Genomic DNA, 16022 nt, shown 5'->3' with positions numbered 1-16022 from the left:
TTCAAGGGAAAGAGAGAATCTTAAAGGCAGCAAGAGAAAAGCAAGCTGTTACCTACAAAGTAGCCCCCATAAGTCTGTCAGTTGATTTCTCACCAGAAACTCTATAGGCCAGAAGGGAATGGCATGAAGTATTCAAGGTAATGCAAAACAAGGATCTGAAACCATGACTACTCTATCTAGCAAGGCTATCATTCAAAATAGATGGTGAAATAAAGAACTTCTGGGACAAAAAATGGCTAAAGGAGTTTATCATCACCAAACCTTCATTGCAAGAAATGTTACAGGAACTGCTTTAATAAAAAGTTGAAACAGAGAAAGAGAAACATAGGCATAAAGAGATAAAATGGCAATATTTAAGTACCTATCAATAACCTTAAATATAAATAGATTAAATGCTCCAAAGGGTTTAGTATAGCTGAATAGATAAGAAAACATGACCCAAATATTTGCTGTCTATAAGAGACCCACCTCAGAACAAAAGACTCACACAGGCTGATAAAATAAAGAAACTTTTGGAGCACTTGGCCTGCACCAGAGACCATTCAAAAGACCTGGGACATAGGAGAAGGTCGCCCCTGGAGGAAGTGGAGGCTTTAAGTCTTGTGGCCACAGTGTTGTTGCTACTTGTCTGAAGCTCCACTCAGCCGCTTGCCGAGACACCTCGCTGCCAAGATGCCTTGAATTATGATTAAGGGGGGTGTCTGGAGGAATACGGAGAATGAAATTCTGAAAGCAGTGGTAATGAAATATGGGAAAAACCAATCGTCTAGGATTGCCTCACTTCTGCATAGAAAATCAGCAAAGCAGTGCAAAGCCAGATGGTATGAGTGGCTGGATCCAAGCATTAAGAAAACAGAATGGTCCAGAGAAGAAGAGGAAAAACTCTTGTACTTGGCCAAGTTGATGCCAACTCAGTGGAGGACTATTGCTCCAATCATTGGAAGAACAGCTGCCCAGTGCTTGGAACACTATGAATTTCTTCTGGATAAAGCGGCCCAAAGAGACAATGAAGAGGAAACAACAAATAATCCATGAAAACTTAAACCTGGAGAAATAGATCCAAATCCCAAAACAAAACCAGCATGGCCTGGTCCAATTGATATGGACAAGGATGAACTTGAGATGCTTTCTGAAGCTAGAGCCCACCTGGCTAATACTCAGGGAAAGAAGGCCAAGAAGAAAGCAAGAGAGAAACAGTTGGAAGAAGCAAGGAGTCTTGCTGCCCTCCAGAAGAGAAGAGAACTTCTAGCAGTTGGCATAGAAATTCAGAAGAGAAAAAAGAAGAGAGGTGTTGATTATAATGCTGAAATCCCATTTGAAAAAAAGCCTGCTCTTGGTTTCTATGATACTTCTGAGGAAATCTACTAGGCTCTTGATGCAGATTTCAGGAAGTTAAGACAACAAGATCTTAATGGCAAGCTAAGATCTGAAAAAGAAGGAAGAGACAGAAAAAAAGATAAGCAGCATTTGAAAAGGAAAAAAAGAATCTGATTTACCATTAGCTATTCTTCAAACAAGTGGAGTTTCTGAATTTACTAAAAAGAGAAGCAAACTAGTACTTCCTGCCCCTCAGATTTCAGATGCAGAAATCCAGGAAGTTGTGAAAGTAGGCCAAGCAAGTGAAATTGCACGTCAAACAGGTGAGGAATCTGGCATTACAAACTCTGCTTCCAGTACTCTTTTGTCTGAGTACAATATCACCAACAACAGCATTGCTCTTAGAACACCATGAATGCCAGCTTCGCAGGACAGAATTCTTCAGGAAGCCCAGAACCTCATGGCCCTGACCAATGTGGATACCCCATTAAAAGGTAGACTTAACACACCTTTGCACGAGAGTGACTTCTCAGGTGTTACTCCACAGCGACAGGTTGTACAGACTCCAAACACAGTTCTTTCTACCCCATTCAGGACTCCCTCTCATGGATCTGAAGGGCTGACTCCCTGGAGTGGAACAACTCCCAAACCAGTTGTTAACTCCACCTCGGGGAGAACTCCTCTTCGAGACAAGTTAAACATTAATCTTGAGGATGGAATGGCAGATTACAGTGATCCCTCTTATGTGAAGCAGATGGAAAGAGAGTCTCATGAACACTTCCATTTAGGGTTGATGGGTCTTCCTGCCCCTAAGAATGACTTTGAAATTGTTTTACCAGAAAATGCCGAGAAGGAGCTGGAAGACCCTGAAATAGATGATACACACATTGAAGATGCTGCTGATGTGGATGCACGAAAGCAGGCCATACGAGATGCAGAGTGTGTAAAGGAAATGAAGCCAATGCACAAAGCTGTCCAAAAAGATCTTCCAAGACCATCAGAAGTTAATGAAACTATTCTAAGACCCTTAAATGTAGAACCACCATTAACAGATTTACAGAAAAGTGAAGAACTAATAAAAAAAGAAGTGATCACAATGCTTCATTATGACCTTCTACATCACCCTTATGAACCATCTGGAAATAAAAAAGGAAAAACTGTAGGATTTGCTACCAATAATTCAGAGCACATTGCCTATCTGAAACATAACACTTATGAAAAGTTTGCTAAAGAAGAGCTGAAGAAGGACCAAGATGTTCTGGCACAGGAGATGGAAGTGGTAAAACAAGGTATGATCCATGGGGAACTCTCAAGTGAAGCTTATAACCAGGTGTGGGAAGAATGCTACAGTCAAGTTTTGTATCTCCCTGGGCAGAGCCGCTATACATGGGCCAACCTAGCAAGCAAAAAGGACAGAACTGAGTCACTTGAGAAGAGGCTTGAGATAAACAGGAGTCACATGACAACAGAAAGCAAGAGAGCTGCAAATATGGAAAAGAAGATGAAGATTTTGCTCAGGGGTTACCAGTCTCGTGCTATGGGGCTCATGAAGCAATTGAACGACTTATGGGACCAGATTGAGCAGGCCTACTTAGAGTTACGCACGTTTGAAGAACTTAAGAAGCATGAAGACTCTTCAATTCCCAGGAGGCTAGAGTATCTAAAAGAAGATGTTCAGCGACAACAGGAAAGAGAAAAGGAACTTCAGCAAAGATATACTTATTTGCTGATGGAGAAAGAATCTAAATTCTAAAATATGAAGCACATTGTGTATTCTGTCACAAGATAATTAACTTCTGGTTTTCATACTCTGGAAGGCTGAAACTGATGTTTATCTTCATTGACAAATTTGCACATAATCTGTGGTTTTTTGGTTGTTTATTTTAAACGATATCGATCTAACACATTCTTTGTATAAAGACTTTAACTCCACAGGACATTTTAGGGTTTAAATTATTATGACAATCATTCTTTTAGCAGTGTCATATTTGCAGATTTTTTTAAAGTTTTGGCTTTTATCTTAAAAGCTTGATTTTAAAGTGCTGCCTGTGAGTATACTCTTGAATAAAAACAAAATTAAAAAATTGAGGATGTAAAAAAAAAAAAAAAAGACCTGGAGTCCCAGCAGATTTACCTAATACATAGAAAGAAATCCAAAGAGGCTGCGGAAATCAAGAGACAAAAATACAAGCCCCAGGAGAGGAGACAACAAGATGGCAGCATCAAAATTACAACTAAAGTACAGAACAGCCATCATTTAGAACCTTCTGAAATCTAGCTGAACAGAAGTCTTACAACTAGGGAATTGAAGAAGCACATTGCGACCTATAGGAGGGGCACAGACTTGGGGAGGATCAGGGCTGAATCGCTGAGAAGCAGCCATGATCCCATGCCAAGGTGCCATGGTTTAAAAGCAGGAGGGATATCTTGGCAGTGGAGGTTTTCTGGAGGAGTGAGGGCCCCCATCCACACATCAGGCTCCCCAGTCCAGGGTTCCAGTGCCAGGAAGAGAAGTCCCCACAACTTCAGGGTGTAAAAACCAGTTGGGATTGAGGCTGAGTGATTCAGAGCTGCAGGGACCCTAGGCAGCTCCTCTTAAAGGGCTAGCACATAGACTTATTCAGATGCCTTCCCTCTGAGCTCCAGAGCTGGGTAGAAGCTTGAAAGGAACCTGGGACATTCAGGGAGGAACTAACTTCACTGGAAACAGGGTAAATGCTGGAGAGGCAGCTTTCTCACGAGGAGCTGGCAGAGGCCATTGCTCCTTTGACAAGCCCTCCATCCACAGAGCTGGTAGGCAGGAGCCATATTTGAACCACCATCAACTTGATTCACACCTTTTGCCCTGCCCTGGTGTTTCCCTGAGACCCTGCACCTCCCTACTTGCAAGCTCATCCAACCCATTTCCAGTGGCTTTTCTATGCAAGTGGCCTCTCTAGCCACATGCTTATGACTTTCCTAAAATCTATCAAACAAGCAGCAGCTGGCCTCAGCGTGCCCCATACCTATCAATAAGTGGTCCTAGGCCTGGCACTGGGGGCAGCCTGCATTGGTTCATAGCTTGGCCTCTCCTGGACACCTCCAAGCCCAGCACAAGTAGCAACAATCTACTGTTTCTGTGTAGTTCATGCTGGGTGGCCCTGGGCATCACAAAGGCAGAGGCTGACTCTTCACCTCCCAGGAGGCCCCAGAGACAGTGCACCTGGTGGTCAGCTTTGCCCATGTTGGATTATAACCCTACCACATTCACGAGTGACACACTCAAGGGGTGCACTTGGTGAACACCAAAGCTCCACTGAAATAAATCCTGCACCATAGAGGTGTTTCCAGCATACCAGCTCTTCAGCTGTAGCTGGTTCTCACAGATGATTGGCCTCAGGGTAAATTCCTCCTCGTGATGCCAATAGCAACCAAGTCTCAACTACAACAGGATAGTGCACACAGCCCACACAGGGGTGCACCTAGAAGGCCCAGCTCAGGTGACTGGGGAAGCTGAGCCACTGGGCCCTACATGACACCTACTACACAAAGACACTCTACCAACTTGAAGAGACATAGCAGCTCTACCTGGTACATAGAAACAAACACCAGGAAGCAGCCAAAATGCAGAGGCAAAGAAACATGTCAAAAATGAAAGAACAGAAGAGATCTCCAGAAAAGGAACTAAATGGAATGGAACCAAACAAGCTACTAGATACAGAGTTCAAAATAATAGTTATAAGGATGCTCAAGGACCTTACTAAGACTATTAAGGAAACTAGTGTGATCAATAATAACATAGTAAAGTACCAATCAGAAATGAAGGCTACATGAACTAAAATAATTTACAGAGAATCAACAGTAGATTAGAGGACACTGAGATTCAAATAAGCAATTTGGAACATGAGGAAGCAAAAAACACCCAACCAGAAGAGCAAAAAGAAAAAAGAATCCAGAAGTATGAAGATAATATAAGGAGCCTCTGGGACAACTTCAAGTGACACAACATTCACATTATGGGGATACCAGAAAGAGAAGAAAGAGAGCAAGAATTGAAAATCTATTTTTTAAAAAATGACAGAAAATGTCCCCTACCTGGGGAAAGAAAAGACTTACAAGTCCTGGAAGCACAGAGGGTCCCAAACAAGAGGAACCCAAAGAGGCTCACACCAAGACACATCATCATTAAAATGCCAAAGTTAAAGACAAAGAGAATCTTAAAAGCAGCAAGAGAAAAGCAGTTAGTTACCTACAAGGGGGCACCCATACGACTGTCAGCCGATTTCTCAATAGAAACCTTGCAGGCCAGAAGGGAGTGGCAGGAAATATTTAAAGTCATGAAAGGCAAGAACCTACAACCAAGATTACTCTACCCAACAAAGCTATCATTTAGAACTGAAGGTCAGATAAAGAGCTTCACAGATAATAAAAAGCTAATGGAGTTCATCTCCTCCAACCCATTATTATATAAAATATTGAAGGGTCTTTTTTAAGAAGGAGCTAATTAGCAAAATAATCTGACAAACAAATTAGACCCAGAGACATTGAAGCATGCCACAGATGGTCATATCTCAGAGGGAACAGAGAAGGGTTGTGGGGGGTGGGAAAAGATTAACCAAAGTAGTTATATGCATATATGCATAATCCTTAGACTCAGACAATCATGACATAAAGGCCTGGGGATGGGTGGGAGCGAGGTGGCGGGGGGTGGGGAGGTCAATGGCAGAAAAAGTGGGACACCTGCAATACTTTCAACAATAAAGATAAATTAAAAAACTAAAAGCCCCAAATGAAAGATCAAAAGAATTCTCCAACAGAAGAGCTAAATAAAATGGAAGTATGAAATCTCACAGATATAGAATTCAGAATACTCATCATAAGGATGCTCAGCATCATGAGAAAAGAAATGAAAACTCTGAAGGAAATTAAGAATGACATAGTAGAAATAATAAAAAATAAAAGATTGGAAGGAATAAACAGCAGATTAGCAGAAGCTGAGTATCAGATCAGCAAATTAGAAGACAGGGTAGAAAAAAATCTGTCAGGGAACCAAAAAGAAAAAACAATGAAAATACAGTAGGACAGTTTAAGGGAGCTGTGGGACAATACGAAACACAACAATATTCGTATAACAGGAATGCCAGAAGAGGTAGAAAGTAAGCAGGGGTTATAGAACCTTTTTGAAAAATAATGGCAGAAAACTTCCCTAACCTGGTCAAGGTAAAGGTCACACAAGTTCAGGAGGCACAGACAGTTTCAAGCAAGAAGAAGTTTCAAGCTTGGTAGCCCACCCTGAGACACATCATAATTCAATTGACAAAAATTCAAGAGAAAGAGAGAATGCTAAAGGCAGCAAGAGAAAAACAATCTGTTACCTACAAGGTAGCCCCCATAAGGCTGTCATTTGATTTCTCACCAGAAACTCTATAGGCCAGAATGGAATGGCATGAAGTATTCAAGGTAATGCAAAACAAGGATCTGAAACCATGACTACCCTATCTAACAAGACTATCATTCAACATAGATGGTGAGATAAAGAGCTTCAAAGACAGAAAAAGGTTAGTTTATCACGTCCCAACCAATATTGCAAGAAATGTTAAAAGATTTGCTGTAATAAGAAGTAGAACCAGTTTTCTGAGTAAAGGTCTTTTACATTTTTGGTTAAGTTTATTCCTTGCTATATTATATTTTTAGTTAAGCAATAGTAAATTGGATTTTTTTTTAGTTTCTGTTTCTAAGAATTCATTATTGGTGTATAAAAATCCATTGATTTCTGGGTGTTAATTTTGTATCCTGCAACCTTGCTAAATTCATTTATTAAATCTAGTAGTTTTTTGGTGGAGTTTTTAGGATTCTCTATGTACAATATTATGTCATCTGCAAATAATGACAGTTTTGTGTCCTCCTTTTCAATTTGGATGCCTTTTATGTTTCCCTCTTGCCTGATGGCTGTGGCTAGGACTTCCAGTACTATGTTGAATAAGAGTGGTGAAAGTGGATACCCCTGTCTTGTTCCTGTTCTTAGGGGAAATCATTTTAGTTTTTGCCTAATGAGTATGATATTGGCTGTAGGTTTGTCATATATAGCCTTTATTATGTTGAGGTATGATCCCTCTGTTTCCACTTTGCTGAGAGTTTTTATCAAAAATGGGTATTGGATTTTATTGAATGCTTTTTCTGCAACTATTGATATGATCATGTGATTTTCAATTGGTTTATGTGATGTATCACATTTATTGATTTGTAAATATTGTACCATCCTTGCATCCCTGGAATAAATCCCACTTGGTCATGGTGTATGATCTTTTTAATATATTGCTGGATCCAATTTGCTAATATTTTGTTGAGGATTTTAGTATCTATGTTCATCAGGGATATTGGCCTGTAATTCTCTTTCTTTGTAGTGTCTTTATCTGGTTTTGGAATTAGACTTTTGCTGGCCTCTTAAAAAGAGTTTGGAAGTTTTCCTTCCTCTTGGATTTTTTGAAATAGTTTGAGGAGCGTAGATGTTAATTATTTTTTGAATGTTTGATAAAACTCCCCTGTGAAACCACCCAGGCCAGGGCTTTTGTGTGCTTGGAGCCCTTTGATTACTACTTCAACTTCCTCATCAGTTATCAGTCTATTTAGACTTTCTGACTCTTCCTGATTGAGTTTTGAAAGGTTGTATTTTTCTAGGAATTTATCCATTTCATCTAGGTTGTCCAGCTTGGTGGCATATAATTATTTATAGTATTCTCTTAAAATCCTTTGTATTTCTGTTGGGTCAGTTGTTATTTCACCTGTCTCGTCTCTGACTTTGTTTATTTGGGTCCTCTCTCTTTGTTTCTTGATTAATCTGGCTAAACATTCATCAATCTTGTTTATCTTTTCAAAGAACCAGCTCTTGGTTTCATTGATCTTTTGTATTGTTTTTTTAGTCTCTATTATCATTTATTTCTGCTCTAATCTTTATTATTTCTTTCCTTCTACTTACTCTGGGCTTTTCTTGTTGTTCTCTTTCTAAGTTTTTAAGTTGTATGGTTAAAGAGTCTATTAGAAGTTTTTCTTGTTTTTTGAGGTAAGCTTGTAGTGCTATCAACTTCCCTCTCAGGACTGCTTTCATTGTGTCCCATAGATTTGGAGTTGTTGTGTGTTCATTTTCATTTGTTTCCAGGAAGTGTTGTTGTTGGTTTTTTTTTTTTTATCTCTCTCTTGATCTCTTTAGTAACCTATTCACTGTTTAAAAACATCCTTTTCAGTCTCCATGTGTTTAAATGTCTTTAGTGTTTTTATTGTAGTTGATTTCTAGTTTCATGCCATCATGATCCGAGAAGATGCTTGATATGATTTCAATCTTCTTGAACTTATAGAGACTTGTTTTGTGTCCTAACATGTGGTCTATCTTTGAGAATGTCCCGTGTACACTTGAGAAGAATGTATATTCTGCAGCTTTGGGGTAGAATGACCTTTACTCAGAAAACTGCAGGCCACTGAATAAAGAAATAGAGGAATATATAAACAAATGGAAAAATATATCATGTTCATGGATTGGAAGAATTAACACCATTAAAATGTCCATACTACCCAAAGCAATCTATAAATTCAAGGCAATCCCTATTAAAATACCAACAGCATATTTCACAGATCTAGAAAAAAACTTCAAAAATTTATATGGAACCAAAAAACACCCCAAACAGCCATGGCAATCCTGAGAAACAAGAACAAAGTTAGAGGGATCACAATACCAGATATCAAGTTAAACTACAAAGCCACTGTAATCAAAACATCCTGGTACTTGCACAAGAACAGACAGATTGATCAGTGGAACAGAGAACCCAGAAATTGACCCATGCCATTATGATCAATCAATATTTGATAAAGGAGGCAAGAACATACAATGGAGTAAAGACAGTCTCTTCAATAAATGGTGTTGGAAAAATTGGATACATGCAAAAAAATGAAACTAGACCACCATTCTACACCGTACACAAAAGTAAATTCAAATTGGATAAAAGACTTAAATGTAAGGCATGAAACCATGAAAATCCTAGAAGAAAACATAGGCAGTAAAATCTCAGACATCTGTTTGCTGATACATCTCCTAGGGCAAGAGAAACAAAGGAGAAAATAAATGGGACAGCATCAAAATTAAAAGCTTCTGCACAGCAAAAGAAACCAGTAAGAAAACAAAAAAGGAGCCCACTGTATGGGAGAACATATTTGCCAATGACACATCAGATAAGGGTTAATATCCAAAATATATAAAGAACTTATACAACTAAACAAAAGGAAGACAATCCAATTAAAAAATGGGCAATGGATCTAAATAGACACTTCTCCAAAGAGGACATACAAATGGCTAAGAGACATACGAAAAAATGCTCATTCTCACTAATCATCAGAGAGATGCAAATTAAAATCACAATGAGGTATCACTTCACACCTGTCAGAATGGGTACCACCAACAAGTCAACAAACAAGTGCTGGCGAGGGTGTGGAGAAAGGAGCACCCTAGTACAATGCTGGTGGGAATGCAGGCTGGTGCAGCCACTATGGAAAGCAGTATGGAGTTTTCTTTTCTTTTTTTTTCTTTTTTAAATATATCTTTATTGATTTCAGAGAGAGGAAAGGAGGGGGAGAGAGAGATAGAAACATCAATGATGAGAGTCATTGATCGAGCCCACAACCCGGGCATGTGTCCTGACTGGGAGTCGAACCCCGATCGCTTGGATCCTAGGTCGACTCTCAACCACTGAGCCACGCTCGGCCGGGCTGGAGTTTTCTTAAAAGATTAAAAATTGACCTGCCATTTGACCCAGTGATCCCACTTCTAGGAATATATCCTAAGGAATCCCAAACACCAATCACAAAGAACTTATATTTATAGCAGCGCAATTCACAATAGCTAAGATTTGGAAACAGTGCAAGTGCCCATCAGTAGATGAGTGGATAAAAAAGCTGTGGCACATTTACACCATGGAATACTATGCAGCTGTAAAGAGGAAGGACCTTTTAGCCTTTGGCACAGCATGGAGGGAACTAGAGAGTATTATGGTAAGTGAAATAAGCCAGTCAGAGAAAGACCAGTACCAAATGATCTCACTTATATATGGAATATAATATACAAAATATACTGACGAACAAAGTGGATCCAGAGTCATAGAAGCTTGGAACAAACTGAGGGATCTCAGAGGGAATGCGGGCAGGGGGGTGTGGGTGGGGAGAGATTAATCACAGAACTTGTATGTTTATGGGTATGGCCCATGGATACAGACATAGGTGTGGGGAGGTCCTGGGGGTGAGATGGATGTAGGGTGGATGGGGACATCTGTAATGGTCTCACCAATAAAGATAAAGAAACATTAAAAAAAATAAGTAGAAATAGAAACAGAATCATTGGCATAAAGAAATAAAATGGTAATATATAAGTACCTATCAATAACAACCTTAAATGTAAAGGATTAAATGCTCCAACCAATAGACATATGGTAAGTTTAGACCTGCCTTTTGACCCAGTGATCCCACTTCTAGGAATATATCCTAAGAATCCTGAAACACCAATCAGAAATAATAAATGCACCCCTATGTTTATAGTAGTACTATTTACAATAGCTAAGATCTGGAAACAGCCCAAGTGCCTATCAGTAGATGAATGGATAAAAAGCTGTGGGATATTTATACCATGGAATACTATGCAGCTGTAAAGAAGAAGGATCTCTTACCCTTTGGGACAGCATTGATGGACCTGGAGAATATTATGCTAAATGAAATAAGCCAGGCAGAGAAAGACAAATATCACATGATCTCACTTATATGTGGAATCTAAAGAACAAAATATTTCGAACAAAATAGATCCATTGACATAGAAGCATGGAAGAGACTGAAGATTCCCAGAGGGAAGGTGGGGTGGGTGGAGTGAGATAAACCAAGAATTTATATTCATATATGCATAACCCATGGACACAGACAATAGTGTTGTGAAGGCCTGGGGCAGGGGCTGGGTGTGGGGTAGAAGGGGTGAATCAGGAAAAAAAGGTGGTCATCTGTAATATTTTCAACAATAAATATAAATTTTAAAAAATAGGGTAGACGAATGGCTAAGAAAACATGACCCAAATACGTGCCATCTACAAGAGATCCATCTCAGAACAAAAGACTCACACAGGCTAAAAAAAAAACTTCTGAAGGACTTATAGGGAGAGATTGATAGCAATACAGTCATAGTATGGGAATTTAACACCCCACTGACTTTACTGGATTGGTCTTTTAGGCCAAAAAATTAACAAGGAAACAGTGATTCTAAATGGCACACTATATCAGATGGATTTAATTGACATTTACAACACATTTCACCCCAAAGCTACAAAATATACATTCTTTTTAAATACACATGTGATATTCTCAAAGGCAGAGCACATGTTAGGACATAAAGCAAGTCTCTACAAGTTCAAGAAGATTGAAATCATATCAAGCATCTTCTTGGACATTTATATTATGGAATACTATCAGCTGTAAAAAAGAAGGATCCCTCACCCTTTCGGACAGCATGGTGGAACCTGGAGAGTATTATGCTAAATGAAAATAAGCCAGTCAGAGAAAGACAAGTTTCACATGATCTTACTCATATGTGGAATCTAATGAACAAAATAAACTGATGAACAAAATAGATCCAGAGACATAGAAGCATGGAACTGATTTACGAATCTCAGAATGAAGGCAGGGGTGGGTGGATGTGTGGGGAGAGAAGAGCCTAAGAACTTTTATGCATATATGCATAATCCATGGACACAGATCAAAGTGCGGTGAAGACCTGGAGAGGGGGTGCCAGATGGAGGGGATCAATAGGGGGAAAAGGAGACATTTGTAATACTTTCAACAAAGATAAAACAACAAAACAAGAAGGCACAGTCCTGGCTGGTGTGGCTCAGCTGGTTGAGCATTGTCTCATGCACCAGGGTCGCCTGTTCAACTCCTGGTCAGGGCACATGCCTGGGTTGTGGGCTTGATCCCCAGGAGGAGGCAGCCAATGGGTATTTCTCTCTAACATCGATTTTTCTCTTTCTCTCCATCTCCCATCCTCTCTCTCTAAAGTATTATGCTAAGTAAAATAAATCAGTCATAGAATGACAAGTATCAAATGATCTCACTCATCTTTGGAATATAATGTAGAAAATAAACTGATGAACAAAATAGGCAGAGAGACATAGAAGCATGGAACAGACTAAGGAATCTCAGAGGGAAGGCGGGGGTGAGGGTGTTTGTGGGGAGAGATTAATCAAAGAACTTACATGTATAAATGTATAACTCATGGACTCAGACAGTAGTGTGGGGAAGGCCTGGGGGTGTGGTGGGTGTAGGGTGTAGGGGATTATTTGGGGTGGAAAAGGGAACATCTGTAATACTTTAAACAATAAAGATAAATTTTTTTAAAAAGCACAGACGTGGATGTGTAAGAGGAAGGCATAGCATACTGAGTAAGGGAGGGAGAGTACTATAGCATGTAGTTTGCCTGAGTATAAAGTGAGCACACAAAGGCAGCATAGGAGTGTGGTAGGTAAAAAAAAAAATCTTTTCACCCTGGCTGCATAGCTTAGTTGATTAGAACATTGTCCCAATAAGTCAAGGTTTGGGGTTTGGTCCCTGGTTAAGGCATATATGAGAATCAACCAATACATGCATAAATGTGTGGAACAACAAATCGATGTTTCTCTCTCTCCCCCTTTTCCTCTCTCTCTCGCAAGTCAATAAATACAAAATCTTTAATAAGTTTTAAAAAATCTTTTCAATGAAGAAATAGAAGAAAAGGGAGGTAGAGCAGACCATTTCCCCACCTGTCATAGGTGGTAGGTCACTCTATGATATTCAGTGGCTTCCTATGATTTGTCATAGATAAACAAAGCTAGACATTAGTGAAAGTGGTAAGAACAGGTTTTAATTACATAATATTGCAAGAGGGAAAAGAGTCCAGCACGAACTGAACTTAATTTCAGTTTAAAGGGAGGTGATTGGGACATTTAAAGGGATAATGAAAGAATAGGGAGGGATTGCATGGGGCTCAGTAGAGTCAGGGGAAGTGATTAATTACAACAACAACAAAAAGCTGGGTCATGTGAAACCCATTTGGGTTTGTTAACTGGTGCTTATTGAAGCTCCTACCCTCCCAGAGAGGCTGGGATATAGGTGCCCAGTCTTTGTAACAAGCTGTACATTCTTTTGGCAGTTTTGAGTTTTTTCAGGCAGGCACTTTAAGGGGGAATAGAGTTAATGTAAGGATGTGGCCTTGAGCTGTTAAAAGCTATGATTGCATTTTGTTCAAGTCTTTATAGGTAGAAGTTGAGGATTAGTTGAGACAAGGCTCAGAGAAGCCTGGCTAGAGTTTAAGTAAGGATATAACCTTTTTTTAAAAAAAATATGTCTTTATTGAGAGGAAGAGAGAGAGAGAAACATTAACAATGATAGAGTCATTGATTGGCTGCCTCCTGCAGGCCCCCTACTGGGGACTGAGCCCACAGCCCAGCCCTGACTGGGAACTGAACTGTGATCTTCTGGATCATAGGTTGATGCTCAACTGCTGAGCTGTGCCAGCTGGGCAAGGATAGAATCTTTGTCAGTAAAGCACCATTAGATTTGGCAGTATACAGCTGCCAAATGGATATGATTTTCACATGTTGTAAGTTCAAACTGTAAGAATTACATGTATCAGGGGGTTAAACATTACTGGATAATTTCTAATGTCTCTACTACCTCTTGTATTATATTATGAATGATATAAACTGACCATATAAATGTTAGCTAATACAGGGTGTCCCAAAAAATGTATAAATACATTTTGAATAACAATAAAGGCAGTGTTAACATAAGAAACATTGAAACCTGTGAAGAATTTTTGTGAATTTTTGAGCCAAATTATCAACAATTACTGGGAAGCAAAATCTCAACGGTTTGAGATAATGCTCTGGAGAATGGCAGTTTTGCACCTTATTTTATACATTACAATTAAAAGACAAGATGTAATCAGGTTACATGAAATCCATTGGTGATATATTAGGGAGGCGGGGGGAAGCAAAGCGATGAAACCTCTCGATTGGATAAAAAGTAAAATGATAGACACATACTTTTTTTACATAGGTGGGTACAGGATAGTTAACAGCCAACAATAACAATGAGGGGATTTGTGGTCTCCACAGAGCGGTGCCTGTTCTTTGGGGGATCCAGAAAAGGGAAAATTACTTTGACATTCCAAAAATCTGTTATTGTAGATGCAAAGAGACAATTAGATAGTCTCAGTTAAGGTAAAGATTGACCTTTGTCAGGGGAGATGCCAGCCTAGGACATGACTACCCACCATAAACTGCTTTTTAGTTTTAAAAAAGTTTTCATTTCAGACCATCCTTTGCAGTTACTTTAGGTCTCTGAGTTTGCAAGGCCACTATGCAGGCCTTCCCTGAGCTAGTCAGGTTAGCCTGTGGCCCCCTTTTCGTCCACAGCAGTGTTTATTAAAATACATTTCATTTTAAAATTTGATCTATTAGCTGTTAAAGTATGTATACATTTTGGGGGGACACCCTGTATTTATTCAGCACTCATGTGTGATATGTAGTGTACTAAAGCCTTTACATTTTTAATTTCTTCTTCACAAATACCTTATGGGATCAGTATTATGATTCCTCTTCTACAGCTATAGAAAAATAGGCTGAGAGGAACAAATACATGGCACAGAGTCCTTTCCCAATATGTAATATATTTATAATGGCAATCTCTTTTCCCCATGCCTGGCATTTCCTTCTTCTAGTTCTTAAGTGTTTTTGAAGGGGACAGGATAAATATATAAACAGCCTTATACTCTTACTTTTTCCCTCCTCTTCTATCCTTTGCTAACATTCTGATTTAGGATTTCAGAGCACCGGACCCCAGAGCACTCACACTGGTGCCCCTGTGTTAACTTTGTGCTTCCTCTTTTTGATCTATCAGTTGCCCATTTTACCATCTAGATGCTGTTAATTCAACGTGGTGCTTCTCAGCCAGATCTTGCTAGCTCTTGATACATGTTTTAAGTTTGGCTCACCTAGATTTTTCCTTTCAGTGTAATGGAATTTAGTCTTTAGAACATAGTCCCTGGCCAAACTGTTGGAAAAAAATCTTTGTCACTAGAGTTGTTTATTTTTTCTCTCTTTCAATCCATTAACTTTCTAATCCTCATAAAATGGGGCTCTCTTTTAAAGGGTTTATTGGCTTTAATTTTGGGACTAGTTTAAAATTTCTTTTTAATAATTAAAATGATTAATAAAGTACTTAAAAAGCAGTTCATATGCTCTATAAATTATCATTGATGTCTTTACCATGCTGGTGCTCCTCTCACGTCTTGTTCTACATATTTTAATACAATAATAATAATAATAATAATTCAATTATTATACCAAAATTTTTAGAGAACAGAACCAAGTCTCTACATTAATTTTATCAAATCCTAAAATTCCCAGGGTTGAACAGAGGTAAATTTTAGCAAAGTTTTGTAGTTTTCCAGTCCTTATGGTTCTTTCTGAAAATAATTACAATATAATTCTATGTGGAAACAGTAAATCTGGCAGGCAACTGAATTTGTTGTCAATTAGAAACATGCAGAAAAACATTTGAAAGTAGATTTTCATTATATTTTTATGATTTTAAAAATTAGACATAACAGTTTAATGACTGCAAAGATTCTTATAGTTTTAAAGAATTCACTGGCCTGAGTTTTTTTGTTT

The 16022-nt window shown here is 38.9% G+C and overlaps 1 pseudogene across 1 annotated transcript; it reads left to right on the top strand.

Annotated features, from left to right (window-relative positions):
• Positions 1-684: 684 nt before the first annotated feature.
• LOC308567541 (cell division cycle 5-like protein pseudogene) lies at positions 685-3070 on the top strand (annotated as a pseudogene). The gene has a single exon. The product of its transcript is annotated as a cell division cycle 5-like protein pseudogene (transcript).
• Positions 3071-16022: the final 12952 nt, after the last annotated feature.

This window comes from Miniopterus schreibersii, assembly GCF_964146895.1.
Source record: "Miniopterus schreibersii genome assembly, chromosome: 1".
NCBI classification, from domain to species: domain Eukaryota; kingdom Metazoa; phylum Chordata; class Mammalia; order Chiroptera; family Miniopteridae; genus Miniopterus; species Miniopterus schreibersii.
Note: the sequence above shows the minus strand (reverse complement) of the source record. Positions and strands in the feature narration are given on the sequence as shown.